This window comes from Dermochelys coriacea, chromosome 11 (genome assembly GCF_009764565.3).
Source record: "Dermochelys coriacea isolate rDerCor1 chromosome 11, rDerCor1.pri.v4, whole genome shotgun sequence".
NCBI lineage: Eukaryota > Metazoa > Chordata > Testudines > Dermochelyidae > Dermochelys > Dermochelys coriacea.
Genome location: NC_050078.2, coordinates 53,755,959 through 53,775,492, shown reverse-complemented (window position 1 = coordinate 53,775,492; position 19,534 = coordinate 53,755,959). Strand labels below are relative to the sequence as shown.

Here is a 19,534-nt window from a genome sequence, read left to right as displayed (position 1 = left end):
CAAAAGGATCGAAATTAAACTTGTCAGACATATTACAAAAAGTAAATAAAATTGTAACAAGAGGAAGAAAATTCTAGCAAGAAGTCTGTCATATAAATAGGTTTCAGAGTAGCAGCCGTGTTAGTCTGTATTTGCAAAAAGAAAAGGAGTACTTGTGGCACCTTAGAGACTAACAAATTTATTAGAGCATAAACTTTCGTGAGCTACAGCTCACTTCATCGGATGCAAATAAATTGGTTAGTCTCTAAGGTGCCACAAGTACTCCTTTTCTTTTTGTCATATTAATGTATATGAAAAAATAGTAAGACTAGGAGCATCTGAGCTAGAAAACCTGTCCACAGGCACAATCTAGTGGTAGATAGAGATATTGCAATGCAAGTACTGGTGTTTAAAGAGCATGTTCATTTGTGAATCTATATGCTTTAAAGGAATAACCTTTATATTTTTTAGGGAGGCAGCACAGACTATGGAATAGGACACTAGAAAAGAGATCTATTTCCAGCTCTGCCAATGACTTGCTGTGTGAATGGGAGCAAATCACTTCATCTTTCCATGCCTCTTCTCTACCTTTTGTCTGTATTGTCTCTTTAGATTATAACCTTGGTGGGTCAGCGACTGTCTCTATGTCTTTGTACAGCGCCTAGCACGATAGGGTCCCCCGAAACTTGGTTCAGGCCTCCAGGAACTACCGTAACATCAATAATAGTAATTAATACTATTAATAAATAACACCACTCCCCAAAGACAACCTGTGCTTGCCGATAGTGGAGCGGGGGACAGAGTGAGGGAAGCCGGCTTCAGCAGTGTTTCTGAGCATGCTCAGTACAAGCCAAGCAGCAAATCAGGGTGGCGGGGACTGTGATCCCACATGTCTCACCTCACGCATCGCTTCTGCTGCTCCTTGTGTGAAATGAAGAAGAAATAATAATTGTGCCTGTGAGGTGGTAGATAGCATCCAAGGGAAATGATGCGTGATATAGATTAAGATTAGAGAAAAACATATGAGTGAGAAACATGATTAATGAAATAGGAGCTGCCTTCTAACATGCAAGACCAATGCAGCCAATAACTCTCTCGGAGGAGAAGCCTCTATACATGCAGAAACACTTCCTGAATCAAGGGCAAAGACACTTATCTCACCCCAGACCTATGCTATGTAAATAGATGCCATTATACTCAAATTATGTATGTACAAAGTCCCTGGGTTTACTCTGAAGTGATGTGTCTTAAGTTACAGGAGATGAAAAGCTCTTTGCTTAGGAAAGTGGAGTCTTCTTCATTACTAAATAAAACTGGGACATATACTCTTCCCAGTATATTGGCTTCAAAGTGCATTGTATCATCTATGCCAGTTAAGCAGTCACCAGGTAATGGTGTTCATACCTATACTTCAAAGGAAATGAAATTGTATAGGAGACAGACCCTTAGAAAAGGGAATTGATCCAGAGTCTAGCTGACGGTTATGACCTCAAGCACCAGGATATAGAGATAAAGGCAGAACTCATGATAGATGGAGAGACAGACACAGAATGCTAGAAATGTAATCTCTCATTTACTAGTACTGTAACTATAAGATTTAACCTACCTCGCTTGGCTGTTGCCTACCCTCTATGTTAGGTATGGTGTTATTCCATTTACATGGACTATTCCTGAAGTCAAATGTCTGACTTCAGGCAAGATATAAAAGGAGATTAAGAGATAACTGACATGCAGGGTTCACACCAAGGCAAAGTTGTGTAGACAGACTGACCGCAGTTAGCAAGGAGCATGGGGGAAGGCTAGTGATCAAGAGTAGCAGGGAAGTGAAAATTACATTGATGTGTATATTAATCACATTTTTTACCTTAGAACATTTGGATCCTTTTCCTGGCAGAGTAAAGTGTGCAATATCATCATGACTTCAAGTGGTCAGGAAAATTTGTTGTTTGGGGAAAAATCAATGAGAATGAACAAAAACTAGACTACAAATATGTACACTGTTAAACAGGGATAGTAAATGGTACAAGCAAAATGTAGCTTAACTCCAAGATGTAGCAGAATTTCCAAAGAGCTCCAGCTAATAGAGTTGTATTCAGGCCAACCGCTATTCTGATTCTCTCTTCTCTCTCAAATTCTGTTCCAATAGTCTCTAGCAGTGAAAGATCCCCATCTAAACCTCAGACACATTGATTGCTTTGCAACACAAAATGAAGCCTATCTGATTTCAGGTATCAATGACCCTCTCTCCTGATACAAAGGCTCAAGGGCCTACATTTTCAGAGAAACTAGTAATTTGGGTTCTCTCAATTCTGACACCTTAAAAGGGGCCTGATTTTCATGGGTACACAGCCATTTCTGAAAATCAGGCATCCAAATGATGTCTCAAACTGGGCACCCAAAAATCACTCATTACTTTTGAAACCATAGAGCTCAATAAGTCTGAAGAGGTATCCTTCTCATTCAGTTAACTCAGTTTGTTACTAAAGTCTTGTCTACCCTGGGAAATTGTCTGGATTAGCTATTGCAGAATCAACTATTATGGAATAGCTCCCCTTGTGCGCACACTATTCCAGAATAAAAGGGGGGTAAATTTGCAGTGGTTTTTAATGCTGCTGAGGTGAGGCATGGGGACATGCCCTATTTTTCAGAATTCATTATTTTCACATCTCAACCAGTTTAACTAGAACACAATTAATTGTTTCCCATGTATAATTAAGGTCTCATGGTCAGACAGGTAACGGATTTTCAGAAAGGACTGCGGTTTGGCTTAAGTCTGACGCCAGTAGACTCAATGATAAAACTCCCATTGACTTTAACGAGAGCAGAGAGTTAGGGTAACTCTCAGCTCAACACTTTTGAAAATACCCTGATTATTACCCAGTGACTTCTGTCTGTTATCAAGGTTTTGTTAAGGGAAAGAATAAAAAAGAGAAATAGATATGAAAAAAATAGTTAATACGGAAGCCATGAAAAAGGTAGGGCGATTTCCATCTTATGTCAATACACAAAGGTATAAGTACTTTTGCATTATCACTAAAACACCAGCAGACTGTGCTTGTGCACCAGTTTTCTAGCTCATACATAACTAATCTTAACTTTCATTTTAAGTGATGCCAATTGTGCTTTGTCATTAAAATTGTGATTACAAAAAAAATACACAGCCAACTAGTCTCATTCATAACCTTTGCTGCTCACATACTCCCCAACTCTCTAAAGTATTATAATTAAGACAATGCTACAGCCTCACAAGATAAAAATAAGCAGTAGATGGAGAGACTGGAACAGCCTCTGTTTTTCTAATAAACGTAAAATGAGGTTAAATTTCTGTTAAAAATGATCAGGGACTAGGAGGATTGGCTTGACAGACTTGACCACAGTGATCTATAGAACTGTAACTTCAGTCCTATGTAGGGGCGTAAAGTTTTGAAGCCAGACTCTGTAGGAACTCCAGCAGTTAGATGCCTCCCTGCCTGCTGGGCCAATAAAGAACACTTCATTCTGGTACACCAATAAATTCACTGGCTACTCCTCAAATATCAGATATAGGGTAGAGTCCTGGTTCTGATCTTCAGGCTGTTTTATCTCTTGATACCTCAGAAGCCGACCATACACCTCCAGTAAAACTCAGTTTCTTCAGCGGGATAGGAGATAAAATGAACAGTAGCATAGCTCTCAAAGGAGCACACACAGAGAGTCTTTCTTACAAGCTGCCATCTCATTAAGTCCTAGGTTCAGTAACTGACCAGTTTTGAACTTCGACATTTAATAGGTGCTGTCACACAGAAAAAGTCACCATCAATTCACAAAGCCACTGTACTGACACCACAAGAGTGTTCAGTGGACCATCTCAGAACCTACCTCTCCCCTCTGCAGCCAAGACAGTCCACAACAGCAACGATCCTTCAGAAAAATGGTGCGCTCAAAAGCAAGAGATAGACTACTGGCAGCTGGAGAAAGCATCTTTTCAGCCTGTGGCTGAACTTCCTGTAGAATGTTCCTTCCACAAAAGTTAAGAATGCCCATAACGTGGCCATCTTCTGACCCTTATCTGCACCACTGCTTTTCCATAATAATCTATGAAAGAGAAAAAGACACTCTCATCATACTCCTAGTAAAGGGGAAAGAAGAGAGACTTATGTCAACTTATAAAGAATTTGTTCATTCGCCACATGGATGGTGTACACCAGAACTGAGAAAATGATCCGTTCAAAAGACATGAGAGAATGGTAGTTCAGATTTGGAACAGCTTGGTGTTGCTAAAAAGGGGATATCTGGCTTGCCTGTGTAATGATTTTAGTTGTCAGAGTGCTTCTCTGAAGCATTGTACGTTACAGTATCCTTCATGTTGTCCTGTAAATGCACCTCCACTGACCCAAAAGAAATACAGCTGGCAATAAATCTATTTTTGACACTAATGGGAAAAAAAGTGGATTTTTCTCCTCCCAAACTGTCCTGGATGATCACTTACTGCCATCTGCTCTTTGAAGCTGAAATGCCATCAATTCATAAAATGGGGCGAAGATTTTCAAAAATAGTAAGCCTACAGTTAGACTCCTAAATCAATCTTTGGGCATTTGCCTGATCTTCAAAAGCACTGGGCACCCACCAGCTCCAACTGACCTCGCCTTTCAGTGAAGTTGAGGATATTAAGCACCTAGCTACCTTACAAAATCTCCTTTTAGGGCCCAAATTTTCAAAAGTATCTAGTGATTCTGGATTCCTTAGTTTTTGGAAAACTCAAGACTCAGCACCATCCTCCAGAAAAAAAAAAAGTCAAGCTCCATTAGGCTGTCCAACTGGGCACCCAAAATTTAAGGGACCCAAAAATCACTAGTCATTTTTGGAAATTTGGGACAGTGTCTAGGTTTAGCCTCCTGCTTTTGAAAACCCTGGCCTGGAATTTTAATTTCTTCTTTATGAACATATCAAAAGAGAAACCTAATTTCTGAGTGTTACAGAATTGAAAATAGTTTTTATAAAGTATCAGAACTCTTTACACAGTTTTAGAGGGGTGCATATGGTCCATCACATTACATTAAAGACTTTAAATAGCATCCACGAATCTCTCTTACAGCACCTTATTGATACATAACATTCATTTTAACTTCAAGTGGATACGAAAAACACATTCGCCTATCAACTGTGTATGTAGCAAATATGTCTGTGAAGACATTTTTTTGCCCTAGTGGAGATTTGTGTTTATATAATACACTAGTTATAAAACATAAAAACCTGAAAAGTATACAAGATGTTTTCACTGTATTAGTGACTATCATTTTGATGTGAAACCCACTTTAATGACTACCTGACAAAGAAACCTTTTAAAAGGAATGATTTTCCTTGACATGAATGCATTCAACTACTGTTTGTTGAGTGATATCTTCTTAAGCAGCTAGCAAAAGAACACAGTATCATTGTAAATCAGTGGTTCATCACCCTTGCAGCACTGAGGATTGTAACGGCAACCTGTCACTAGCCTGAGGGCGGCACTTAAGTTGCAAATAAATTTACATAAACAGATATATATGTATATAGGATGTTGTTTATCTTGTTTTTAACTATGTCTATATTAAAAATGTTTTAACATTGTAAAATGACAACATATGCCTTGAGGGCTTCACGGCTTTGATTCAGTCAAAGCAGGGTCCCAAACATCCAGTTCCTGTTGAGATAGTCACACATTCTATGGAATGAAGTTCTGAGACTGTTAAGAGATTGCAATGTTTGGATTTGTTCAGAGGTCTGTTCACAAATATATAAATATCTCCAAGATCCTGTACCAATAGCAGCCCTCATACCAAACTCTAGATTATCTCTCCCTTGACAGACCTTTATACAAATCAGCACATTTCATTCAAAAATGCGGACTGAGGTGGATGTAAGCATCATGAGTCAGATCCCGAGCTGACATGAAGGGGCACAGTTCCATTGAGTTATGCCATCCTCCAACCCAGCCCTGTAAATCAATAATTCCTGCTGAATTTCAGCTCCACTTCTTCAGACTGATCTGAAAACCAGGGCTGCAACTCATATTGCTTGAGCTTTGGTTGGCAAATCAGGCAGAAGTCCATTTTTCTGAAGCTGCTCAGAATAACATACTACTGCAAGGACAGGCCTCTACTTCACTGGCAGGTGCAGACAATGGTACCAATTCCCTTGGGCTCCCAAGGAAGAAAGCACCAACCCCCTCCAGCCCACTAGCTTAGGATCTTCAAGCAAAGGCCTCTCTGCAACTTCTGCTCTCTCAGCAAAGGTCCCAACTAATCCAAAACTTCCTCTTTTCAAACACCTAAAACTAGTATTTTGGTAGAGGCTGGAAGCCAAGAAGCAGATTCAGACTTGCAGAGAGCAGAGTGCTCCCTTAGCCTTGCAGAGAACAGCAAACCCTACTGCAGAGAGTCTTCTACGAGCTACCCTGACTGGCTGCTAGCAAGCTCCCAGAATCTAACACAGAGATATGGCACTTAAGTGTCATATTTATATTTTAAATAGGACTTTGCACCCTCTACTCTAATATTAAAACTATAAATGTCTGATTTATGTCCACATAGATACTGGACAGTTTTATTTTTTTATATATAGCTGTCAGTAAATATGAGTATTGAAATTACCTTGCAACTTTAATGGAAGTTATTTCAGGTGAAACCCTTTTCTTATAATTTCAGACCTGATCCTGAATTCCTTGCATACCCCAAACTCCCATCAACACCTATAGAAGTTTAGAGTGCACAAGGACTACAAGCCTTATCATAATGTAACAATATTGCCTAAAATAAATGATTGAGAGATCTAAATAATGACTGGTACCTCGACAAAATAGTAATTGGCTTAACAGAAACACATAACACATAACAGTAAAACCTCAGAATTATGAACACCAGAGTTACTAACTGACAGGTCATCCACACACCTCATTTGGAACCGGAAGTACGCAATCAGGCAGCAGCAGAGAGGAAAAAAAGCAAATATAGTACAATACTGTGTTAAACATAAACTACTAAAAAATAAAGGGCAAGTTTTAAAAAAGATTTTACAGGGTAAGGAAATTGTTTTTGTGCCTGTTTCGTTTAAATTAAGATAGCTAAAAGCAGCATTTTTCTTATTCAAAGTAAAGTTTCAAAGCTGTATTAAGTCAATATTCAGTTATAAACTTTTGAAAGAACAACCATAACGGTTTTTTCAGAGTTACGATCATTTCAGAGTTAAAAACCACATTCATTCTTGAGGTGTTTGTAACTCTGAGGTTCTACTGTAACTGGCTAATATTAGTGTATATTGAAGGGTTTATTTTTTGAACATGACACTTTCACATTTGAAGGTACTCAAATTTACAACATAAGTGACCCTTTCCAAGTTGTGAATTAGTTCTTTATGCAACAGCAGATCAACATACAGTAGAGTAGAATTTTTAGCCTCATCCTCTTTGCAGTTAATGAGATCCATGCAATTTTTATATTAATGAGATCTTTCAACAAGAGCTTTTAGTTAATGGGAATCCCAGGGGCTAAAATCTGTGATGATTCATGCCCCACCCAAAACCATGGACTTTGGCCGTATACATTAATTCAGAATCTAATCTGCTTTGATATGTTCCAGTGACCAGATCTTAATAGTTTTTTTTTTAAATGTGTTGCGAACAGCTTGTGCTGTATAATTAACAATAGCCTGCAAATTGCTGGAGAGACATATGCTGATAAGGAGGAAGGATGGTCCTGTGATTCAGGTACAGGAGTGGGAGTCACCAGATCTGGGTTCTTTCCCTAGCTCTGTCAGCGTCTTCCTGTGTGACCTGCAGTAAGACAAAGCCTCTTGGTGCCTAAATTTCCTCATCTGTAAGAAGGGGGTAATAATACTTCCCAATCCCAAAGGAGTGATGTGAGGTTAATTCACTAATGTTTGTAAAACTCTGATTTCCTTGGACAGAAGAAACTGTATATTTATGAAACAGAGCCCCATTGATGGTTCACTACTGTCTCAGCAACTCTTGAGAGACCTGACACACTATAGCTAACACACTGTTGTCACAATATGTATCCAGAAGGTAGCATGTAATAAATCACTGGAAAACGTATAACTCACTGATCATTAATATTTTTGTATGATGTATGCTCAGAGTGTGTACAAAGTTATAAATATGTGCTAGAATTATGTTCTTAAAACGTGTTGGTCAAGCAATGCATAAGCCCATTCTGCCCTAGACAAAGCAATGTATACTTGCTTGTCTGACTGTGACGTTGCACTCTGTATGATTTTATGGAAGTATGCTGATGAGTGTGAATATAATGTAACTAAAATATGCTTCATGCAAAAGGTCTCTTGTAAGGTATCATTACAAAGCTTATAATCTACTGAGTGTGGTCATCCTATTTGTATAAATGTATCATTCTTGTATCAGAAACTAGAAATATGAAATATAACTCTGAGGTCCTATTGTAGTTATGCAAAGTGTGGGCCATTAATGGTGGTTTGGAATCTTAATGGCTCCCATTAACCAGGACAATTGACTGTAGATGGCTCTGTTTTACTTGTAAGTCTTCCTGTATACCTGTATGCTGGCAAGTGGGTAATGAGGTCTTACAGTGACATGTGATCATGTCACCTGAACTGGAATCCATCTTTAACCTGGTGCTTTTCCATTGAGAAGAAGGTGGGGAACCCAGAGGGACAAAGGATTCCCGCCTTATGCAAAAGATATATAAGTGGCTTGAAGAGAACAAAGGGCGCGGCCATCATGAGAAATCCCCTAGCTACCACCTGAGCTGGAATGACAGCTGTACCAGGGGAAAGGATTGTGCCTAGACTAGGAAGGCATCCAGTCTGTGAAAGAAACTTATTGAAACATCTCTGAGGATGAGATTTTATCTGTATTCAGTTTTATTACTGTACTAGACTTAGACTTGCGTGTTTTATTTTATTTTGCTTGGTAATTCACTTTGTTCTGTCTGTTACTACTTGGAACCACTTAAATCCTACTTTCTGTATTTAATAAAACCACTTTTTACTTATTAATTAACCCAGAGTATGTATTAATACTGGGGGGGGGGAACAGCTATGCACATCTCTCTATCAGTGTTATAGAGGGTGAACAATTTATGAGTTTACCCTGTATAAGCTTTATACAGGATAAAACAGATTTATTTGGGGTGTAGACCCCATTGGGAGTTGGGCATCTGAATGCTAAAGACAGGAACACTTCTTAAATTGCTTTCAGTTAAGTCTGCAGCTTTCGGGTACATGGTTCAGACTCTGGGTCTGTGTTGGAGCAGACTGGCTTGTCTGGCTCAGTAAGACAGGGTGCTGGAGTCCCAAGCTGGCAGCGAAAGCAGGGGCAGAAGTAGTCTTGGCACATCAGGTGGCAGTTCCCAAGGGGTTTTCTGTGATCCAACCCATCACACTGGCCATCTAGGTTGTCAGGCAGAGACAATGAAGGTACATTTACATAAAAGGCAAACAAGCGATCAACCTAGCAAGTTGGGGAGATAGCCTCAACCGCCATAATGGGGGGCGGGGAAAGGACACTACAAAAATCAACATGGCGTCAGCTCCCTGGTGTCAAGCATCAGAGGGGTAGCCGTGTTAGTTTGGATCTGTAAAAGCGGCAAAGAGTCCTGTGGCACCTTACAGACTAACAGGTGGCACAGGATTCTTTGCAGCTCCCTGGTGGACACAGCAAGCTGAGCCCCCAAAAAGGCTTCCTAAAGCAAGGTCACGGAACTTCAGAAAGCCATTTTGGCATCTTTCACTTGAGAGGCTAAAGGGGTGAGAGCTCTTGAAATCACAGAAAGTTGGATCCTTCAACACCAGTGGTTGAAGTCTCTAGGAACTGACTATAGGTGAGAAACCTGCTTAGGCAAAAGGTTGGAACTTGCTGAAATTAAGTTTTAGTCCTTAGAAGTGTATTTTTACTTTGGTTTGTTTGTAACTATTTCTATCACTTAAACCTATGATTTTCTGTTCAATAAACTTGTTTTACTTTTAGTATAAATCAATTCAATGCTTTGATTGAAATAAAAGGTATTTATCAAACCCCAAATAATGAGCTGCCATTTACTGTCTCTTTAAAGGAGCAGCAAACAATAGCTTTGAAAGTGCTCCAGAAGAGGGATGTACACTACTGGGAGAGGTCTCTGGGGAAATTAGGGACTGGTGTGGTGTTTAGATCACCCTGCATAAAGTAACTGAGCCGTGGAAGCCAGGGTGTGAGCTGTATGCTTGTAAGGCTGGCTGGTGGTGTCAGGGCTGTGAGCCACAGCAGCATAGCATTGAAGGCATCCAGTGCTGCAGGGCAGGCTGTGACACCCTCCCCTCAGTCTGGTTGAATCCCAAAGCATCACAGAATTATATATGGATAATCATCAGACCATAGGCTCCCATTTAACATGGACACACACTGCCTCTTTAAAACATCCCATCAGCCTGGAAGTGGGGCAGAGCCAGCATTTTAACATTTTAATTAGACCCAGACATTGACTCCTACTGTTGATAAAGACTGAGGTTCTGTTGAATCATCCTGAGCACTGCTACATCAGTAACAAGCACCTTTCAGGTCTTGAAGTTGCTTCAGACTTTATGCATTTGTTTCAGCCATGCAGGACTGGCTCTGGGCACTAGCAAAGCAAGCATGTGCTTGGGGCGGCACATTTCCAGGGGTGGCATTCCGGCCATCCTTTTTTTTTTTCCCGGGGAAGTTGCGCTCTCGGAGCTGCGCCACTCAGATGAGGCAAGGGCGCTGTGCCCCTGGCCGCAGCAGGAAGGGGAAGCCCCGGCCCCAGGATTCTGAGCTGCCAGGGCCCAGCCACTACCTGGGGAGGAGAGGGTGAGTCCAGCCGGGGGGCCGGGGCTGCGCCACTTCCTCTGTGCACTGGCTGCTGCGCTGCCTTGTGCCACCCCTTATCTCGGGGCTTCTCTGTGTGGGCGGGCGGGGGAGGGGGTAAAGCCCCTGCAGGCGCTGGGAGAAGGTGACATCACTCCCTCTGCTTCCAACACCGTCTGCGAGCTCCAGCCCCACCTGAGCTTGGGGCGGCAAAAATCTAGAGGCAGACCTGCTGCCATGCCACAGGAGAAATGGGTATGTGTAATGGAGTGCAGTTTTGTGTCTTTTAAAGACTCAGTAGAGCCTGTTTTTTGTTCAATTCTTTGGAATAAAAATGGTGGGTTAAAATGCTTCACAGTAGCACACCAAGTAATTCTGTACCTGGAAGAGAAGCTCCTATCCATGGACAACATACCCATGTATAGCTGTGTGTATGTACCTGTGGCTGCCTGCATACCAAAATGCAGAATTCGTCTTGTACCTACATGTAAATAACCCTTGGAAATATAAATATCACTATTTCAAAAAAGTTTGGGCTATTTATTTCTTCTGCCAAACTAAGCCAGGGTAGAGATGAGACCAGGGTTTAAAACAAACACATGCCATCACATAAAAGCATTTGCTTGAAGTTTCCTGCTGAAATTAGATTAGTTGACAGAGCTTTAAAACAAAACACAAAAAAACAGGACAACCCTAATTGCTTATTACAGCTGATGAAGATGGGAAAGGATGATGAAAGGAAATTTAAGTGACTGACACTACTTCTTAGTCATATATTTACACCTTTATTTGTGTTTCACAATTTCAGTTCAACGTTATTAACACAACCTTGAATTTCCTGGCTTTGTTGTTAAGCACATTGTGCTCCCTGCTGTATTACTTTGCAGCAGAGGGTCAGGAAACCAAGAGCCAGTGCTCCCCCACAAGCAGCATGGCAGTTTCTTTCCATCATGCAAATACAGCACTAGAATAGAGAACCAGCCAGACTCCAACCATGTACTACTTCCCCCAGGGGACAGGATCTGTGGGTTGGGAGTGTGTGGCACCTCCATTAACTGTGTGTGTGCTGCTGTCAGTAAGAAGAACTGGCTGAGATGTGCACTTCACAATGAGCCCCACACAATCCTACTTGTGGGCTCCTGTATTTGACCTGATTCAGCAAGGTACTGAAAGTAAAGTTAATTGGAAGGAAAAGAAAGGAAGATGAAGGGGAAATAACAGTGGCATCAGTAATAAAGGCTCTCTTATTCAACTGTTTGAATGGGCACTGAACTGCTACTAATGTTCATCTGAAAAGGAGATCAACATTGAATCTGTCATTTACACTGTATTTTGACATTTTTACAATGATTGCACATTACCGCATGATGTTTTACTGAGAGCAATAATATTTGAGACATTATCGAATTTATGCATTGTGCAGAGCCAGATGCTCCTCTCCACTTAAGCTAATAAAAGGAGACAAACCAAAGAAAGTGGGTGCAGGGCATGAAAGGGGGCAGCAGAAGCTCTGTGGAAATGTAGGCCTTCTGCCACCACCTTTGAAAACCTGAACAGGGCAAGAGGCTGTTGGGGCCAGGGCCTGTCACTGCCAGGATATCGGACTAGATTGGCCACGGCTCTGATGTTGTCTGGCAATTCCTATGTACATCTGAAAATAGTGATGCTGCGGAGAATAGATGGTGTGTTTTACTCTCATCCTAGCTTCCCATCTCTCTTGCAGAGAGGCCAGAATGCAGATGCACAAGAACACTGCTTCCTCAGCATGACTGAGAGACTCCTTTACGGACCAAAACCACTAAGTGCCAAAATTTAGCCCTCGCTGCTTAATTAAAAATTGCTTAACATATCATCCTACTCTTTTCCTCCCTAAAGGATGCTTATCTGTCCTATCGGAAAACATTAACAGAAGAAAGACGCATTTTTGTAAATCTTTAAAACAAGTAATTGGAAAAATCCTGCATTATCCTCATGATCTTAGTATTATGCCAGTGTCACTGCTTCTCTCTCTCTCTGATGCAGGGTGTGAGCTGCTAGGAATTTAAGAAACTGAGCTAGTCACTCATTCCCAGCTTGGTCTAGAAAACAAGCTGCCTCCCATATTTCCTAGGACCCTGATGAAAATAATTTATGCACGTGCTTAACTCAGAGCACAAGCAGGCCCATGAACTCCTTCCGTGGAACTACTCACGTTTCAATTCAGCACGCACTTTGCTGAAGTGAAGTTTAATTGCTTCAATAAATCAGGCCTATGTGAGTATTTATTATCAGACTGTATGAATGTGATGTCTTGGCCTCAGATTTGCAAGCGTGATGTATTAATCATCACACTTTTCTCCTTGTTCATGTCAGCATTGCTGTTGAATTACAAGTGTTGCAGACAGAACAAACATATTGATTCCTCCACCCACAACCCCACTAGAGGTTAATTTACAGGTACATCCCAAAATATAGGTGGCAGTATTGTACCGTAGAAGTGTGCCCGTGCACTGTCTCTCTGCAGAAGCACAGAAGGGAGAGGAATCATAGATGTGCTATTATTCCTCCCTCACATGCACAGCATGCACAAGGTGTGGTTTGTGGATTCATTTGAGCACTTAACCAGACAGTGCTGAGGAAATAAGTGGGAGACACCTTGATCTGGAAAAGATGAGATGTTTCAATCTGTACTAAGTAGCCGCTGCCCTTAATGATTTTAAAAATAAAACAAAAATAAATGAAATATATCAACAATTAATATTGTCATATTATGATGTCACTAGTATTGCACAATATAATGTGTATTGCTACTACTGACAAGTCATGAAATATTGTAAAAATAATACAACTACTAAAACGACATAAAATCAAATTTGAAATAATGTTTTGAAATTCTGAAAGCAATCCAAAATGAACTTTTTTTTTCAAAACTGGAAATATATTTTTTTAAATTTCAAATATCCTCTCCCTGGAAATTTAATCAGAATCAACATGATTTCACAAAAACATCGAGGTTAGTCAAAACAGAATTTTCCAGTGGAAAACTGTTTCAGTGAAAATTTTCCAAACTACAGCTTGAATTCCAACATATCAGGGGCTACCTCGGAACATCTTGGCTATCAGTAAGTTACATGTGGTGGCTGCTCATAACTATATGATGACAGCAAAACAAATTCATTTCCTCCTGCTCCAGAAGCACAGGCCTCTCTCAAATATCCATGAGCTGATAGCAGAAGGGGTTCTAGGACACAGATGAGCAGTTCTGATTCCATCCAGTGACAGTGATGCACAATTACAATTTTTTTCAAGAGTGATTAATGCCTTTCATCCTTAAAGATAAAAGCATTTGAACTACATACAGGCCAGGCAATGTTCAAATGCAGCCACCTCTAGGGTGGCGATTGATACCCAACTGCTTGGCATCACTGCACAATTGAACATTTAGTCAAAAATGCTTGCCCTGAAAGCTTTAGTTCAATAAACACCACTAAACAACCATCTCCCTTGGAAAGATGAGTTGACCCTGCTAAGGCTTGGATTTATCATGGTTATAAGGAGCCTAGGGAATTCAAAGGCCCCTAAGATTCCCTCTGATTGTGCAGCATGCAATATGGGTGGGAGGGAACAACAGTCAGCTAGAAAAAATACTATACCTTTCAAACATCCAGGGTGATTAACAGAAACTATGCAAAAAATATTTTTTTAAATTCTGAAATACACCACAAGAGTCCTTTTAAAAAGCGAGCAGCAGCAGAACGGCAAATAGCAGTGTGTAAGGGCACTCAGGAAGGGGGATGACTCAGTGTGACCAAGCAGGGCGAGGGCTGTGAGTAGGATTGGCTGAGAGTAAATGGACGTGGGTGGTTATGACTGAGTATCACCATGGAGGAGCAAATTAGCGAGACTTCATTCCAGTGACTGTTGGAGGGGGAGTCATACAGCAGCAATTTCATCCTTTAAATCTTTTAGAAATGAATACACTTTCTTCAATCAGAAAAACAATAAAAATAAAGCTGATTTTATACAAAGATACAAACCAGAATACTCTAGTCATTAAAAACCTGGGGTTATATCATGTGGTCCTTACTCGGGTACTGATCTATGAAAATCTTGAGTATGCCTTCACTGCAGAGTTACCTTGGTTTTTTAGCTGGGTTTCAGCCCTAACTCCCCTACTGTTCCCACAGAAAAATCTTTTACCAGGATTTGTGTGTGCTTTGAAACCAGGCTGATTTATCCCACAGGGGGTAGAGCGTAGAGGTTTCACTTTAACATGAGCTCCTACCTATCTATTTAGCAGTGTACAGGCCGTAGCCTGGTTTACAGAACTTAGGTGCTGAAAGTCCTCCAATGCCCTCCCACTCTCCTCTGTGGGCTCGGTTTCCCTGCTGTTTTATCTAGTGCATTGTTTAGAACCATGGGATAGGCTGCTCCTACTGCCTAACCTGAGTTACTGCAGTGTCTACCTGGGTGTGACTTGAGTGTTGTCTAGCAGGGTGGAAGGTCACACCTGGGTTTGGCTTATCCAGGTGCCCAGATCTAGGTAAACTCTGCAATTAAGACATACCCTTTGCTTGAGTAAAACAGTACAGCAGATGCCACAGTGAGGGGAGATACAAATCCCGAACGCCTTTCAAGAACAATTCAAAGCCTGTCATCAGAATTTACTGCTATTAACAGTCTTGAGAGATGACTGGATTTCAATTTTGCAAAAGCCCTACACACAAAACTTTCCACACAGAGAAATCATTTGAGCAAAAAAGGGTTGGAAACACACAGCCTTCATGGCACTGTAAATAGCTTTCCAGATTGAGCGATCATTATAATTAAAATGGTGTCCAAGTGTCATGGAAGAGCATGGAAGTAGCTAAATTACCGGTCTGAGAGTTGGGGAGAAGAGCATATCTGACTGCATGACAATCAAAAATAGTAAATTAAATTTTGAGGTCCAATACACTGTAATCATATCCAAAAGAGAAAAAAGGATGAAATGTGAACATGCATCTAAAAATCTTGTCAACTTAATGTCTATTTGTAAAAAATTTTGAATTATAATCAGGGAGCAATACCTGTATACACTAAGATTTCTCCAAAGCATATAGCAGAAATAAAAACCAGATGCTCCCACAGACCTTCATGGAAACAACGAGGATAGAAGTCAGATTCTCAAGATCCAAAAACCACAGGTTTGCTTTCATTTGTGCTAAAGGATAAGGTTAATTAGCTGCCAGCAGTATGTCACTTGTGCCTATGATACATTTGAGCAGTTCTGATCTTCTTCAGTAGAGGACAGTATAGCACGTCTGTTGTAATTAAGTGGGTAGAGTGTAGTATATTGGAGAAGCACTTACATATTGTACAATTAATTTTTTTTAAGTCACCTACATGCTGCTTCAAGATATTTTCAAAATCAACACCTTTCTCTGTTTGCAAAAACATGCTGGGTTTGTTAATCCACATCTGGAATAATCCAAATCTCCCCTTTTTGCATGGAATTTCTCTAAGAAAAATACTACATTAGAAAATCCGTCCCCTTCACAGACTAGCCTCCTGCTGAAAGGCAGGAAAAGATGTAGGTATACCAATCCGAGCAGGACAAGCTGGGCCTGGGGGATGTTTTGCCAAGTGACATGCTGGAAGAAATTAACGGAAGCCCTTTGTTAAAATTCCAACAGCAAATTGAAGGGAAGGCTGAGTTGATTGTCTTGCCTGGAGGAGCTCACTCCCTCTCTGGAATCTGGTAATTCACCCCTGGTGCTTCTAACATTACTACTGAAGAACAATTTTATTTTACAATTGGAATTTGCCAAGTGTCAAATATTTTAAAAATAATTTTCAGGGGCATGATAACCACAGACCTCTCTCCAAGGTCCTTACCCACCCCACCCATTTGAAAATAGCACAGCATGGTGCTGAGCCTGTGTATCGGAACTCTTCAGAGTATTTTTCAAGAACAAAAGTATAAAAACCATATGTCCAGCAAGCGCACTTAAGGGAAGTTTTGTTTGCCACAAGTTGTTGTGTTGTATCTTCAAATGAGATAATCACAGTGGCCCCTTCTGTCTTTATAATCTCTGAATCAGGGATAATGTGGGAAGAGGGAGAAGAATGAATAGGATTCCCCAACATCTCACCATTCCCTTCTTCCAGCACACTTTCATGTGTTAAACAGTGGGTATTATGAACTGGGAAAGGAGGGGGACCTTCGCTGGAACCACTTGTTAAAATTTGCCAGGATGTCATCAATTTGGTTCTTTGGATGAGTAAAAGATTTAACCACAGATTTTGATCCTGGGAGCTGGTTTGATGGCATGCACTTTGCTACCATTGACACATAGAACCAGATGCACAGAAAATATAATTTTGAATCATTATAAAAAAAATTATATAAGACAGACATTGGGATAAAAGTGAAGACTTCAGCAGAAAGTTTCTTCCCCTCCACCCCAATAATTTTTCAGAATGGACCATTAGGGATATGATTTCTCTCCTCCCCTCCCCCCAAATCACTAAACATAAATTTAAATAGAATAAAATAAATGTGATGTTACCAATTACATCTGCTCCACTGCTATATTTAAACAAAATTAAGCAAAGTGCAGTCAGTAAGATCGTATGCAACTACAGTGATAAAACCAGAATGAACAGGACACTTTAGCCCAGACCAGTCTTCTTATGAAGAGGACAGGGGTGGAAGGAGTAAATTCTGCCTTCAGATTTGTATGCTAGAGTCATACTGAGGTTAGCTGGAGTTGCTCCTGCATATCTGAAGTCAACATTTGGCCTATAGTTGTTATGAATGTCTTTGTCAAAGAGAAAAGGTTATGTCAATCCAAAGCAGGAATCTAATACTGCCTATTTCCTGCATATGTCATGCAGGGAAGCTGGCTGGCAGGGCAGGTTTATAGCCACAACATTCCCATTTTGTTCAGTGCTTACTAGAACAGCTAGTTTTATGCAATTATCCAGAGGACCAGAAAACTCTGTTTGGCCAAGTGTGAAGTTGCTACTATTTTTAAAAATTGTTAACTAAAGTGTCTCTACACTCCCCAAATGCATCCGATGAAGTGAGCTGTAGCTCACGAAAGCTTATGCTCTAATAAATTTGTTAGTCTCTAAGGTGCCACAAGTACTCCTTTTCTTTTTGCGAATACAGACTAACACGGCTGCTACTCTGAAACCTACACTCCCCAAAGGTGCCATTAGAGGAACTTGACTATGGAAAGTATCATGCAACAAGAAGATGAAAAGGAGAAGCAAGCAGGAGTGACCCCCATCTTTCTCCATCCCTTGAACCCAGGATAACACAGGAGGGGAACTTCAACCCCTTCTGGGACTGATCACCCCAATCAGTGCACAGAAAGCTTGGCAATTTAAACCTAGGTGGTGCTTTTCACATGGATTCTTTTTAGGGAAGCCCTACAAGCCAGCAGGGCTCTTATGGTAATAAGCTGTGGCGTGACTTTTGAGGATCTAGTCCGTGGACCTTGCGTTCAGCACAAGCTATAAAGGTACAATTCAAATGATACCATAATTACTGAAGCAGTGAAGGACAAACATCAAAGGAGCCAACTCCATCGGCATTAACTGTGACTAATACCAAGTATTCTCCAGGTACTTTAAACAGGGAGATCTATCCTGAGTCAACTAATTATGGGTTGAGTCCTGTTCTCATGGAAGTCAGTGGAAAAAGTCCTACTGATTTCAGCAGGAAAGATATCCAGTTCCAGTGCTTAGATAGTCGGGTGATGAATGCTATAGGAAAACCTTAGTCCAATAGTTGCCTATGAACTCCGGTCATGATGCTGGTCCCATGAAAGTGAATGGGAGTTTTGCAATTGACTCCAACGGAAGTAGAATCTGTTCCCATATCTTTGGCTCCTTATCCTTGCTGCTTCGCACACCTCTCTTCCCTACTTCTTGGTTTTCTTTACCCAGAAACAGCCAGTGTGTGCATGTGCTTGCGTGCATGCACGTGTGGAGGTCTCAAAGGGATCTTGTCTCATTGCTAAGCAGTTCCCCTCTTTGGCAGGCACATTAAGGTAGAGTTTAGTTTAAGTTATTTCTAGCCAATTTTAAGTAAGAAGCACATAGAGTAAACTTGTGTATAACAACTGGTAACTGACACCCTTAAGTAGAATTTCAAGTAGGAAATGTCTACTGTCTTCAGATCTGTCTAAAAGGAGCTATTTTAAAGTGCACATTTGAAATCTGTGCCTTTAAATTCATTTTACTATTACAGTCATTTCACTAACTACTTAATTGTAGCCATCTATCTGCGTCTGTCTCACTCCGACACCCACAGATGCACCCACCCACATGCCCGCCCACGCAAGCCTACACTCTGACTCATGCTCAGAATGGTTGTCAAAAACCCCACTCCCTGCCTAACGCAAACACTCTTGTGCTGCTTCTTTGATCTATTTCCATGTATTTCTATGAGTCATCTGATCTGTCTCTGATCTAAACCCAGTAGACTAGAGCCTACAAGCCTTCCATGAGCTTACATGTGATGTTTTGCATGCATTTGACTTGAAATCGAGAGCTGCTTGGGTGACCACACTATGGTACGCAGGCATGCAAGATCAGAAAATTCCTGGTAACCTTTGCCATAAAGTAATAGCTGATTTAGCCAAAATAAGAGCAATTACTTCCACTTAGAAGAACTATTTATGCTCTAGAAACCACAGGGAAATATACCAGGGATATTATCATCCTTCAGAAATAAATATCATAATAATGCTTATAGGCACTTTCCATCAA

General features: G+C 40.7%; 1 long non-coding RNA gene across 1 annotated transcript in view; it reads right to left on the bottom strand.

Annotated features, from left to right (window-relative positions):
- Positions 1-15,961, bottom strand: part of LOC122458164 — a 33,742-nt gene extending 17,781 nt beyond the window's left edge. The window contains exons 1-2 of the long non-coding RNA XR_006278061.1: positions 15,841-15,961; positions 3,838-4,053 (exon numbers count right to left, since the gene is read on the bottom strand). This is a non-coding gene — a long non-coding RNA (uncharacterized LOC122458164). The remainder of the gene's footprint in view (positions 1-3,837; positions 4,054-15,840) is intronic.
- Positions 15,962-19,534: the final 3,573 nt, after the last annotated feature.